The sequence below is a fragment of the Centroberyx gerrardi genome, chromosome 21 (assembly GCF_048128805.1).
Source record: "Centroberyx gerrardi isolate f3 chromosome 21, fCenGer3.hap1.cur.20231027, whole genome shotgun sequence".
Taxonomy (NCBI): domain Eukaryota; kingdom Metazoa; phylum Chordata; class Actinopteri; order Beryciformes; family Berycidae; genus Centroberyx; species Centroberyx gerrardi.
Genome location: NC_136017.1, coordinates 5,886,753 through 5,900,986, shown reverse-complemented (window position 1 = coordinate 5,900,986; position 14,234 = coordinate 5,886,753).

Sequence of the window (14,234 nt, the reverse complement as noted above, 5' to 3'; positions counted from 1 at the left end):
GCGGCGGCTTCGGCATCTGCGGTCTTAGGATGGATGCTGGGAGGGGAGAGAGGGAGACCTAAAAAAAAAAAAAAGCAATACCGGTTTGCAGGATGTCAGTCAACCACAAACTGCATCATCGTTGCCATGGTGATTTTGATACACATTCAAAAAAGGAGGGATGTCCGCACAACTAAATGAATTACAAAAGTTTATTATACGCACAGCAGCAAGCTGTGCGTATAATAATTTGGATACACAAACATTTCAAAATGTATCAAATGACTGTGGCTTTTCAATATTTCATTCTATTTCAAAATGTTTTAGCAGGTTAGATTTTGCATAAATTACTGAATATGGTCCCCACTGTAAATGAATAGGAGGCCAAACAGGGAATTTAGAAAATCTCAACCTATAACCAAAATCAGGCTTTTTCTCCAAAATGAAAGAAGGAAGCTCTTGCTCATATACACAACTTTATCTTCGTTGGGTGAGAAAAAAAAACGAACTTACGTGCGCCCAGTTTCAACATCCGGTTTGTCTTGTTTGGCACTTCCTCTCGTTGTTATCTCCTGACTAGATCCTTGTGTTGTATTAAAATCTCATATGTACGTCGCTTTGGATAAAAGTGTCTGCCAAATGGGAAATTGTAAATTGTAAATTGTCTTCGCCGCCGCGGGAGAAGGCAAAAAAAAAAGGAAAATTTTATTTTTGATGTTGAGTTTTGTCTGCAGGCGCGGTAGGAAGCACTTTCCACTGATGCTGGCAGAGTTTACTGTCGATTTCATATTGAAAACAATGAACATCCGGTTTGGCATCATGCTGCCACAAAGTGCCGGTATGCGGTGTGCGGTATTTATTGAAGCAAGAGCCACTTTTATACCGCAGCAGGTTCTGGTTTCTCCCATCTCTCCTGTCACTCTCTACTCTCTACTGTCAAAGCACATCATGTTTAAAACCGAAATATATGGGATTTCATGTTCCATGCTGTATTAAACTACCCATGAGACAGAAGGCATGAGGCTAGAATCAAAAAATATATATGATTGATTACTTTCTCATGCTTTCAGCAGAGTTTAATTCCAAAACACTACACGTTTATCTTGTGCAAAAATCATTCATCATTCGTTCATCATTTAATATCTTTAAATTAAAGAGGAGCCAGTCCGGGTCAAAGGTTATCATGAAAGTGTTATCAGTTAAAGTCAAGTAACCTGCTATCCTTTAATAAGTACCTTGATTGGCTCTAATTTTGTATTATTAATCATTTTGTAAGAGTATGTATCACTTTTTTCAGATGGTGGATGTCTAATTTTGAAAAGAAACTTCATATTAAAGTATCCATCCACACAGTATTTGAACCTATTTCAAAGTGTTACAGTCACGTATAAAAGAGACAGCTTTAAAAGAGACATTGTCCCTTTAAACACTGTTGGAATTCCTTTTGAAAAGTGGAACAGCTGGCTGCCAGTGTTGGTATGCGTTTTTAGGGAAATTGAGAAACTTTTACCCTCAATACCTCAAGTTTCTGATGAAGAAATGTAATCAAGTAAAATTTAAAATGTCCCTTAAAGCAAATTGTGGTAGTGGTAACTCGTAATTGAGGAGTCATTACCCCAATTATAACGAGAGAGGAACAACAGGAGAGGAGAGAGTTTCTTTGCATGAGATTTGATGAAGGTGGAAAAGAAGGTAACACTTTACAATGGAAATGTATTGTAAGTTCACAATAATGCTGTGTAAGTACATCACCTGACAGACGTGAGTGATGGTCCAGCATTATCTATTTTTCAGGTTAATGCAAAGGCTCATACATCTTACATTTACAACTACATTTTTAGGCTTTTGGCTGATGTTTTCATCTAGAGCGACTTCCACAGTGTGTGCAGAACTCATGCCAGACTTCCAAATATCCTACTTCAGCTGATTATCATGAGTCACGAATATGTGCAGTCAGGTTCATCTAGGTAGGCTGCTTTGTTTCTATTATTGCAATTCAGAGGGGGGTGCAGAGGGGAGTTCCTGTGTAATAATGATAACAATTAGGGTTTGACCGATGTGGGTTGTTAAAGGTCCCATATCGTGTAAAACTGGATTTCCCTTGCCTCTTTGATTATAAAGGAGTTGGATGTGCTATCTAAACATCGTGAAAGTATCAAAACACACGGTCGCCAACTAAATCCACACAATATTAGAAAACCGAGCCTCTAAACAGACTTCTGTAAATTTGTGGCGGCACAAAGGTTCGCTCATTATCATTTTTGTAAGAAATAGTAGACTAACAAAGTGTTTTTTTCATTGTTGTCATTGTTGATTATGAGAGTTTTCCCTACCTGTAGCTGCCGGGCCGCGGCGTCTCACGTTTCACTCTTGAAACGGTTAGCCAATCAGAACAGAGGGTTCGTTAATATTAATGAGCCTTAAAGACACGGCGACAGAAACAGCCTGTTCTTGGTAAGGCTCAGAGAGATGCTGGAAAATGAACGTGTAAAAATGGATTGAGAGTGTTTTTGGTGCATGACACCACACACACAGCTTTGAATGGACCTCAAGACACAAAATAAAACACTGGGAAGTGGAGAATATGGGACCTTTAAAGCCGACATTGAATCTGCCAATAGCCGATATTTTGTGCCAATTTTTAATATGCTTAAATCTTACCATTTCCATGCCAAAAAAAAGTTCCAAAACGTATTCGGTGTTTCCCCCAGAATTTTATTCTTGGCAGGGTGGAAAAGCCTCTGAAACAGCATACCATGGGGAAGTATGTTCTCCTCTGAAACCCAGGATAATAATTTTAAAATAGATTCATGCATACTTTGTGGAATCCCATTTAAATGTTGCATTTGAATCAGCTCAGGTTAAGGGAATCCCTTAGACAGCCAGTGTAGTATTGATCAATTCTGCAATAAATTTATAATCAAAGAAACTGCGTGGACGGCACTAATTGGCCAACATCCAATTTTTACATCCGACTTTTAATAAAATTCCAATATCAGCCTGATATATCAGTCCCTAATGATAATAATCATCATCATCGAGTTAAATTGGGGTTCAGACTCGCTCCAGTTGGACACGTTGCTGTAGACGGACACATCGGCTACTGCAGGAATCAAACTTGTGACGTTTCGGTTACAGCACGGTCGCTAAATGTGGCCCGTTACAAGTGAATACAGAGCTGACCCCGACATCAACAGAGAATAACAAACCTAGTTTCTCTAAAAAGTCTGTTTTTCAGGAGTTCAGAGAAAACAGCCTCATGTTCAGAGAAAGAAAAGCATTTTTGAAAGTAAACAAGGCAAATAGAGGCTGGAGGTGCACAGCTCAAACACCAAAGTAAGACAAAGTGAGGCGCAAAAGGCTTGAAACCCTGCAAAACACTGGAAGAAAAGCTTGTTAAAAGAGACAGAGGGAGTGAGAGTGTTGTCTCTTGTTTGATTCAATCCAAATCCAATTTTTGAAAGCATATAATGAACTTAAAGCTGCAGCATGCAACTTAAAATCACATTAAAATAACAATAAATAAATAGGATATAATACATTATTAGATGCCTAGATCCACCTGTTTGCCTGAAATTGTCTTACAATGATGCTTGGGATATTTTGGGGCGTAAACCGTTTCCTGTGGGCGTGGCCAGTGGCGACCTGGTTGTGGCTACCAAGGTGAGGCTAGCAGCCACAGAACGAAGGATAACGCCGGAAAGCAGGATAAGAAAAGAAACAAAAGTGAGGCTTAACAGACAAGATGGGTTCAAAAAACACGGTGAACATCGGCTTCTTGCTTCTTCTCGGGCTTTTGCGGTACGCCGCTTACCTCCGCCTCGGGCTACATGACAGCTCATCAAGATGAGTGACAAGTGTTGGGGGCGGGAACTTGACCGACTGAGGGGGAGGAGGGCAGGACTGCGGCAAGCACCTCGCCGCCTGGAGGCGAAAAGTTGCGTACTGTAGCTTTTTAATTGCGCTCACCTCCCACCACGAGGTCAGGAAACTTACTCAGCACCTAAAGAACTCGCCGTCTTTTAATTCGAGTGAGATAAATATCGCAAAACGGGAGTTGGAGTTAGTTAGGTTTTCATGTAGCTGAAGAAGAGGTTTCCCCTCCTCCCTCTCTCTCTCTCTCCCTCTCTCTCTCTCTCTCTCTCTCTCTCTCTCTCTCTGTCTCTGGTTAGATGTGGGTGGTCAGCTAGTGAAGCCATCAGTTGAGGAGGTTGCTGGTTATTGCAGTAGTCAGTGGGGCCCCAGCACCCACCCGTCCACGCCGCATCGCCCACGGGGTGAGCCTCAGCTGTTCGTCCTCCTCCCTCCATCCCGGTTGTCTTTCTTGCCCTTCCTCCTCCTCCTCCTCCTCCTGTTCTTCGTTTCATCCCTCTTTCCTTTCAACAGTCGGTAGAGGAGCTGAGGAGGGGGGAGGAGGAGGGGAGTAGAGGGCCTGTCAGGAAAAGGAGTGAAATGGAGAGTGTGTGTGTGTGTGTGTGTGTGTGTGTGTGTGTGTGTGTGTGTGTGTGTGTGTGTGTGTGGCTGAGGGAGGGGTCGATATGATGAGGCTTCAGTGTTGTCGAGATGGATTAGCTGAATGACTTTGAGGGGTTTGTTCTCCTGTCTTTGAGCACACAGCCAACTCACTGTACTCTCTCTCTCCGTCTCGGCCTGGTTTCTGTCTATGTCTCTCTCTCGCTCTCTCTCTCTCTCTCTCTCTCTCTTTCTCTCCTTCTGTCTGTCTCTCTCTCTTGTCTTTCCGTCCCTCTCTCTCTCTCTCTCTCTCTCAATCCCTGTCTCTCACTCACCCTTGCTTTCTCTTTCAGTGTCTCTGTTTCTTATAATGCAGGATACCTCATTAACGCTCTGCCACAGCCACACACACACACACACACGCACACACACACACACACACACACAGCAAAAACGTCTCTCCGTCTACTTTCGGATAACAGAAATGGAATGATTCATTTATGCAAAAAAAGGGGCTACAGTTTCATAAATTCAACTTTTGATTTGTTTTCTTTCTCGCCTTGCCGCACTTTCTATCGCTTCCCTGTCCCCGCTTTTCTTGTCTGAGTGTCTTCCCCCTTTATTCCATCCCTCCATCTCTCATTCAAAACTGTGATATTGTCGCATTTATGAGTGTTTGGAGGCTGCGGAATGGAATATGTAGAAGAAGAGAGAAGAGGGGCTGACTGAATGTATTTAAAAGGCAATTGTGCTTGTGCGGGCTACTGGCTCTGTCGATTTTTGGTCTTTTCAGTTTTGTTGTTGTTGATGACGGTGTGTGTGTGTGTGTGTGTGTGTGTGTGTGTGTGTGTGTGTGAGAGAGAGAGAGAGAGAGAGAGAAAGTGCAGGAACTGGTTGGCTTGTAATGTGTTTTTTTGTGTGTTATTTTTCCCCTGTTATATTACCTTTTCCTCTTTCCTCCGTCTTGTTGCGAGGTGTTTCATTAAAGGTGCTATATGTAGCATCTTAAACATCAATACATCATTGTCTAATTAATTGTGATACCTTGGGATAATTGCTGTAAACAAATGACAGTATGAGCGAGATGATTGGTAGCCTCTGTCTCTTCCCAAAATTAAAACCGCATTTCCCATGAGCCCCGTTTCTTTCTGTCGCGAGGACGGTCTTGCTACTTCTCTTGATTTACTGAAAATTCACTTTCACTCCTTTCGTTGCCAGAAACTCTTTTGTGCCGTAAAGCAATCCAGCAGATTTCCCGCCAAATGGAGTGGAGAAACAATGGAAAATGCAGAGTAGAGGCCGACTGAGGCTGCAAATCTTCTCAGTGATGGTCTTGTTTGTTTACGGTAATTACACTGACGTCTCAAAATGAATATGGTAATAATTACTTGATGTTAAAATTCTATACATCGCCCCTTTAAAGTCAAAGTCAGTGTCTCCTGATTAGCAGCTTAGCCTCTCTCTGCTTTTTCGCACTCCATCATCTTTCCTCTCTCCTTGTTTCGCCCACATTTCTCTACCTCCATCTCCTCTTCCCTCCTTTCATGTGCGCTCGTCTCTGCTTCCTACCAACCCGACCCCCCCCCCACACACACACACACACACACACACACATACACACCCCTCCTACAGTGTGTGATTGATGTTGCGAGGTAGCATTAACACTTCTCATGCTGCTAGTACATGGAGGAAAGGGGGAGGCGGTGTGATGTACATGAACGATTGATTACCCTACTGCTACTGGCTGATGACTTCTCCAAAGATGGCTCCCCTGGAATCGATAACCAGGTCTCTCTCTCTCTCTCTCTCTCTCTTTCTTTCTTTCTCTCTCTGTCTCTCTCTCTCGCTTTCTTCCTGTCTTTCTCTACTTCTCTCTTTCTACCTCTTTCACTCTCCCTCTAAGTTTCTCTGACACTTTCTTTCTTTCACTTCCTACCAATCTTTCTCCATCACTCTCTCTCTCTCTGTCTTTCTTTGTCTCTTTCTCTCTCTCACTTTCTTCCTGTCTTTCTTACTTCTCTCCTCTTTCTACCTCTTTCGCGCTCCCTCTAAGTTTCTCTGACACTTCCTTTCTTTCTGCCTCTCTTGCTTCCACCTCCTCTCTCCGCACTCTTTCGCCCTACCAGTCTCTCTCCATCACTCTCTCTCTCTGTCTCTCTATCTCTCACCCACTCCCTCTCTCTTTCACTCTTTCTTTCTCTTTGTCCCCCACCCCCCCATTCCCCTCGATGAGCTCGAAATCGACGGGCACAGTTATGAAGGAGAAGCCACATTTGCATATGGAAAAATAATTAAAACAAACAAAGTGAGGCTGGGACCCCCTGGAGAGGGGAGGAGGGAGGAGGAGGGAGGAGGAGAGAGAAGGAGAGAGTGAATAATGTGGGCATAGAGAGAGGTTTAATTGCTCCATGCCGGGGTTGTGCCATTTATCTTCAACTCTCTTGCTCCGCTGCTATTTCATTTGTCACCTCGGTACAGATGAGAGTTTACGTAGGTGTTCTCGGGATATCTGTTTCCAGGTGAGCACCCTGACACACACACACACACACATGCTCACACATACACACACACACGTACACGCCCACACACAAACACATCAGACTATCATACTTTTAGCAGACAGGTACGAACGCCACGCCGTCAACATGGAAAGATGACTCAGAGCTCTCAAAAGTTAACGCCGTGCTTGCTTGCATACACACACACACACACACACACACACACACACTTTGTTACTGTCGTTTATAGCTCTATAAAGAGCTGTTACATAAAAGAGCCCAGTTTTCAGACTGAAATGTTCTGCTCTCTTGCTGTCTGTCTCTCTCTCAGAAGCAGTCATTATGCTCCTAGAGCTTCCATACTGCCTACTTAGTTCCTCCTCTCCTCTCAAATGTGTGTGTGTGTGTGTGTGCGCGTGAGTGTTAGCTCATACAGTATGTGTTTTTGTGTGTGTCTGCTCATATTCTCATACAAGTGTATGTGTCTGAGTGTGTCTGTAAGTTCATATCTTTGTTTGATTGTGTGTGTGTGTGTGTGTGTGTGTGTGTGTGTGTGTGTGTGTGCACGTTGCTTTTGAGCAGGCTCCCCGCTGACGCCGCGGGGTGCGAGTTGTCACGCGCCGAGGGCCGTCCGCCACGTTAGCGCCGGAGTGGCTAAAACTCCATTTTAAGCAGAGTGTTTGAAGCCAGAGGATGAAAGTCCCTGCTCTCTCTCTCTCTCTCTCTCTCTCTCTCTCTCTCTCTCTCTCTCTTCTGAGGCCTCTGATGGACAACTCAGTGGCCAGCCACTTCTTTAATTAAAGGCACAGTCTGCCGTTTTTTCCTCGGATGAAAGAGTATTGACCTGATGGGGCTTTGGGCAGATAGGGACGATGTGAGTGTCACTGAACTCAGTTTGGTCTCCAAAGAGAGAGAGAGAGAGAGAGTGTGTGTGTGTGTGTAGGTATGCATGTGTGTGTGAGTGTGTGTGTGTTTTCGCCAAGGGGACAGGAAGGGGGCGCATCTTTGAAGTCTTGACAGTGTGGGGGAATGTTGAAGTAAAGGCCAACACTAATGCAAATCCAATGCCGATAAAAGTGCAAATATGTGAGTTATTCGCCACAGCTGTAATTTTAAAGTTCCACTATAATATAGAAATTTTATTGTATTTGGGGTTTTATTTCACTGTCTCAGTTAAACAAACCTAAAACTTCAAAATTGGGCACTAGATCAAAATTAATTGCAGTGTCACCATCTTGGTCCGAGCCAGCTGAGCCGGGACTCTTATGTTAATACATTACTTCTGAATATGCGATGCAGACTACATGCTCTCCACTCACATGACCAAATGCAGCCGATGCGGCGTTCATACCAAGCATGTTTGGTTCCATCGAACTGTTAGACTGCCTGAAAATGCGGATCTGGGTCCTCTTCCAAGTGAACTGCGGTGCGGTTTGAGTGAGAACGTCATCCAAACCAATGACAGAAAGGATCCCAAGACGCAAGGTTTTATGGGTGTAAGGAGACGGATGTTGACATCTGATGGCCAGCAGTTCCTCATGCTTGGAAAGCAGAACAAAATGAAGTCTGGACTGATGCTCATAATCAGCTATTTCTTCATGTGTTCATAACTGGTATAAACAGCAGACAAAGTCATCAGACAGGTCCATCATGCTTGGCAAAAGTTTCAGGAACCGCCAAAATCTCTAACCTGGCAGGATGTCAGGTGACCAAAACTCTGTCCAATAATGGAGCTACTTGTGAGTCATGTGACTTTTGTTTACAAGCCCTGGTTCACTTGTAATTGAACCTAAACGAACCAAATACAAAAACGCAAAAACCTACAATTTTCCACCATGATTCAAACTAAACAAAACAAATGTAGGTATGATCACACCTTAGGAAACTCTCCCCCCTCCCGAAACCACTGCCGCCGAAGTGCCTCTGAGCAAGGCACCTCGCTCAGTTTACACATCAACAAATACAAGATGCTCCTTCTGCATAGATATTGGAGCTAGGCAGGGTTTGGGAGCAGTTTCAGAGCAGAAAAACAACATTACCTGATTTGGAACCAAAGCTGGCATTAAAACCTAAACGGTGAGAGTAAGCTAGCATGTTGTTTTTTTTTTATTTTATTTTATTTTTCAGATATTTGTAGTCTGCATCAACATGCAGCCAAAGCAGTCTAGTTCACCCTGTGTAAGGAACTGAACATCATCCGAGCTGGCTGTAGCTGCGGGCAAAAACAACAAGGCTTTAAAGGCACGCTGTCGAAGAAGAAACACTTTCAGTCTCTTAGAGCTCATTCTAATCGTGTGCTTCCTGTTTTTGTTGCTTTGTCTGTGTGTGTGTGTGTGTGTGTGTGTGTGTGTGTGTGTAAATCCCTTGCTGTTTGCGAGCTGTGCGACACTGCTGGGTGCTCTCTGTGTCTGCTCGCTGGATATCAGGCACCCAGGGATCCTCAGAAGCAGGCATTACCAGTTAATGCACCTCTGAAGTGAGTATCTGCACTTAAGACAATTATACCACAGATGGGTGTGTAGGTGTGTGTGTGTGTGTGTGTGTACGTTTCTATGTGTGTTAGAGACAAAGAGAGAGGGTGAGCGAGACAGACAGAGAGAGGTAAAGCCGAGAGAGGATGATCGGAAATAGAGAGAGACAACAGGGAAGGAGAGCGTATTATGCCTTTGCGTAAATGCGATCTGGGTTTCATTCCCCTCTGAACGGAAATCCGTTTTCCTCACCTCTCTTTTGGGTTTAAAGCGTTTGAGGTTTATTTTCAGGGCCTTGCAATCGCACCTTTTTTGCAACAAAGCCCCCCTCCCTCCACACACACACACACACAGCTTGCCTGGCTATCTCATTTCTTAAGAGTCTGCTCTGTCTTCTAAGACGGGAATGCACTTGAATCGTCAGTCGCACCAGTTCTTTACTCTGGTCCAAAGTGGTAAACCTCCGTAACACGGCTGTTGTGAACTTGGTTTGGTTTTGGAGCATCAACAGAGGACCAAAAGCTCTGTTTCATGTGAGGTTTTTTCTGGAGCGAACAGTGAACACCGACCTACATTGAGGCAAAATGGCTTGCAAAGGTTATACAACAGCACAAACTAAGTGGGTGATTTAGCTAAACAGCATACAAATGTTCAGAAATATGAACGCTAGTTGGTCTACTAACTGGTCTCCAAATATGAGAAGTAGACATAGAAGTGTAAAATATTATGATCCACCCATTGACACTTAAATCTCCCAGCAAACAACCAGGCATGGGTGTTGGTGAACGTATTTCAGTCATGTTATAAGGAAATGTAAATGGTCTGAAGAAGTATATTTGTTTCCAAATGTAGGTCACTGTGACACAGTAAACTGTCTTATCTTAGCCCCAGTCTTTACTCCAAAGCACTGAGCTGTAGAGTGCTCAGCTAACCTGAACAAACAGTTTTTGGCTTTGTTAGCTAGCTATAGGCACCAAGCTAATCTAATGTTAACATGCAAGCACTAGCTACTAGGTACATATTGTGCAAATCAGATGTTAACAACAACACAGCAGTTACATGCTTATGTTAGCTAACTAACCCACTGAACAATTTCACGTTGAGTAGCCGTTTAAAAGGCATCTAAATAGTTGCAGACGTCTAGGCTAAAATTAGGCTACAAGGGTTTAAAAGTGAAAGCTTAGTAGGTGTTTAGGTGGGACATATGACAAAAAATAAAGCATTATCTTGTACATATGGACTGGTGCATATCTTTGGTATTCATAGCTGTTAATGCATTGTTCAAATATGTAATTTATATTTACTGATTGGTGTAAAACTGGGCTATACACAACCAAAAACTATCCTGGGCTACATGAGCGCTAAAGCAGAGATGCAACGTATCTAAACGCCAAATCAATCAAATGTATCAGTAGTGAAATAATCCCATTCTGTACCGTTAAATACAGCCAATTGTCGTAAGTTTATTCAATCAGCTGTTCACAGCCATTGTTACCAAGAGCTGAGAGCCTCCAATATGGCCGCCACAGGCTGCGTTACATCACCTGAAGGCCCTCTAGTGGGATTAGGAGCGCCAACTATCACACGCAGTACATTCAGGCTCTTAAAGTTTGGTCCACTCAACTCTCCCAAGTCAGCACCACCTTTTACCCTCCAGGGGACAGCGGGACGGACGCTAACAGATTGGGCCCCCCCGTATGGCAGGCGGTCCCGTCCTGCGATAAATAAACTGTTGGCTAGTCTGACCTCTGCCTTCCCCGAGCAGGGTGAGCGGGGCTCGCGGTGAACATGTGCTGCCGGTGGATGGGAGAGAGCTCAGCGGGGGGGGGTTCCTCTCTCTCTCTCTCTCTCTCTCCTTCTCTTTCTTTCTCTCGTTCCCTCCATCCCTCCGTCCCTCCCACTCGACTCCAGTCTGCTTCGACCCCACCCCCCACCCCCCACCCCCCTTTCCAATGGAGTCAGCGGTCCATCTCGCGCCGCAGATTGCCTATGACAGCCGCGCTATTTCAAGTTGGGGGTTTGAGCTAAATTGGAGTGAGCAATACCACCTGTGCCTGTTGAAGGGCCGCTCTGGTTCGCGCCGTCGCTCCGCAGAGAGGAACCGGGAGGGATGGGTGGGTGGATGAGGGGGGAAGAGGGAGGGAGGGAGGGGGAGTTAGGGCGGGGGGGGGGGGGGCAAAAAAGCTGCTACCTGCAACCATCAAAGCCTCAGTCTCGCATGCAATCTGCCCAGCTGGCTCCCCAGTGAGGAGGGGTTAGCTCAGAGCACAGCTGAGGGTTTGCTGCTATCTCTCTCTCTCTCTCTCTCTCTCTCTCTCTCTCTCTCTCTCACACCCTCTTTATTCCTCTCTCTTCCCAGCCTTCTCTGTCGACCCCTCACTCTCTTTCTCCAGGTATAAATCTTGTTCTCTCTCTTCCTCTCTCTATCTTCCATCCTGCACCTTCAATCGCTGCCTATACCACACTTTCTCTTTCTTGTTCCCTCTCTCTCTCTCTCTCTCTCTCTCTCTCTCTCTAAACCTCCCCTTCCCTCCCCTATACTCCGCCTGAGGTTGGGTAAAAAAAAAACAAAAAAAAAAACAGAGTCTTCTTGGCTTCGGAGAGCAGCGTTGGGCTCAGAGGGGTCGGGGAGTCAAACCCCAGCTCGCGCACACCTTCACGAAATATTACTGCACACGCAGTCAGCAGCTAAATGAACTCTGCCTCTGTCAAAACAGAAGTGAAAGTGTGCAAACAAAGGCCTGCCACGCCGCCATGTTGGAGGAGCGACAACATAAGGAGAAACTATAAAGTTATCGCCTTGTTCTTGAACACCTACCAGCTACCGCTTTCTTTGTTTTGTCAGGGAAGAAGATTTGATAACTTTACATTCGATAGCATTTTGCTGTCACTGCTCCAACATGGCGGTGTGTTCCTTGTAACCCTTGGTAACCACGATCCAAACATTACATGACCAAATCGACCACACCCTCCTGGTGATTTCAGATTTATTTGAGCATATATTTGCATCCAAGGCAAGACAACTTTGACCAAATCATTTTCGAAGAGGAAGAAAATTCACCATTGATCAAACATTTAATGAAACTTGAAATAATGCAAATTTTACTGTAATATGTTAAAAAATATTTACAGTTGTTTTGCTATAAGCATTATAATGATTTTCAATATTGAAAGAAAAAAGAGCATACTCATGGATTCGGCATAAAACAGCAACCTACAAATAATATTTCTGTTCAATGCAATGAAAAGACCAATGTTTTGTGTTCATAAGGATAAAAGCAAAATTTTCTTAGAGGATTTGAGTGTGCAGTGACTAGATATGTTGAGAGATTTTCTTAAAGGTGCAATGTGTAGCGCAGTGGTTCTCAACGTGGGGTCCGGGGACCACCAGGGGTCCTTGAGGCTGTTCCAGGGGGTCCCCAGTTAATTGATGAACTGTTAAACTTATAAAACAATATTTCATTTACAAGAATATAGAAGAAGAATAGAGTAGAGAATGTAGAAGAATGACTGTTTTGATGATAGTTTCACTGTTATCTCATGGAATTCTGGACAAAATCATTTTTAACAATAAAAATATTCTCAGATTTGGGTCCGAGAGACATTCATCAAATGGGGGTCCATGGCTCTAATGTGGACTAAATTAGGGGTCCTTGATATGAAAAAGGTTGAGAATCACTGGTGTAGCGTTTTTAAACATCCAAGCTATAGCTCTATTTGCTCTGGAAGAACAGCACCCCACTTCCTGTTTTGTGCCGTAAAGCAATCCAGCAGATTTCCCTCCAAATCCGATCCGGTGCCACACAACGTAAAATGTATGGTAGAGGCTGGTAGAGGCTGCCAGTCTTCTTGGCAGTGGTCTCAATTGTTTATGGTAATTAAACTAAAGCATCAAAATGAATGTGGTAATTGAAGAATAAATTGATTGATGTTAAAATCCTGTACATCGCCCCTTTAAAGTCAAAGTCAGTGTCTCCTGATTAGCAGCTTAGTCTATCTCATTCCCACATTTCTCTCCCTCCATGTCCTCTTCCCTCCTTTGACGTGATTTGTCAAATGTTACACTTATAGCCTTTTAAGTCGGTTATTAGACCAAAATATATACAAAATATATCTCAAACTGTATTTCAAGGCTTTCACTTTTATATTTCTAAGTTCAACATAGTGACCACTAACCCTGGCAGAAACCAACAACTTCACAAATGAGAAGTCAAAATGTCCCGCTTAGGTCGAATTAGCACAGGTCTTTGCTCCCTTTCTCTTCCAGGTTGGCTGATCAGAGCTGGGTGGGGGTGGGGGTGGGGGTGGGGGGGGGGGGTGCAGCAGACTCGCTCCTCCTCCTCCCCCTCCTCCCCCTCCTCCTCCTCCTCCTTCTCCTGGGTAGGATACAGTAGACATCATTTAGTGGGGAGAGCGGTGGAAACAGTGTGGGGTTAGCGGCGGGGTCGCCACACTTACTGCATGGCCGAGCTCATTTCCACTGCTGTCCACAGCTAGGGCTTCCCCTCCGAGAGAGAGAGAGAGAGAGAGGGAGAGAGAGAGAGAGAGAGAGAGAGAGAGAGAGGGAGGGAGAGAGGGAGAGAAGGGGGGGCACTCTGCAGCCAGTGAAATGGCTCATTCACTTTCTGATCACAGCCCAGCACTCTCTCCCTCACACACTCAAACTGACACACACACACTTTCACACACTTGCTGCACTCACACACACACACACACACACACACACACACCCATTCAGACACACAGACATTCTCGGCTGTCTTCATCATGTGGTTACTCTGCTATTTTTGTCACTCTCACTTCCTCAATGTCACGCAATATTTCCTCAAATCAG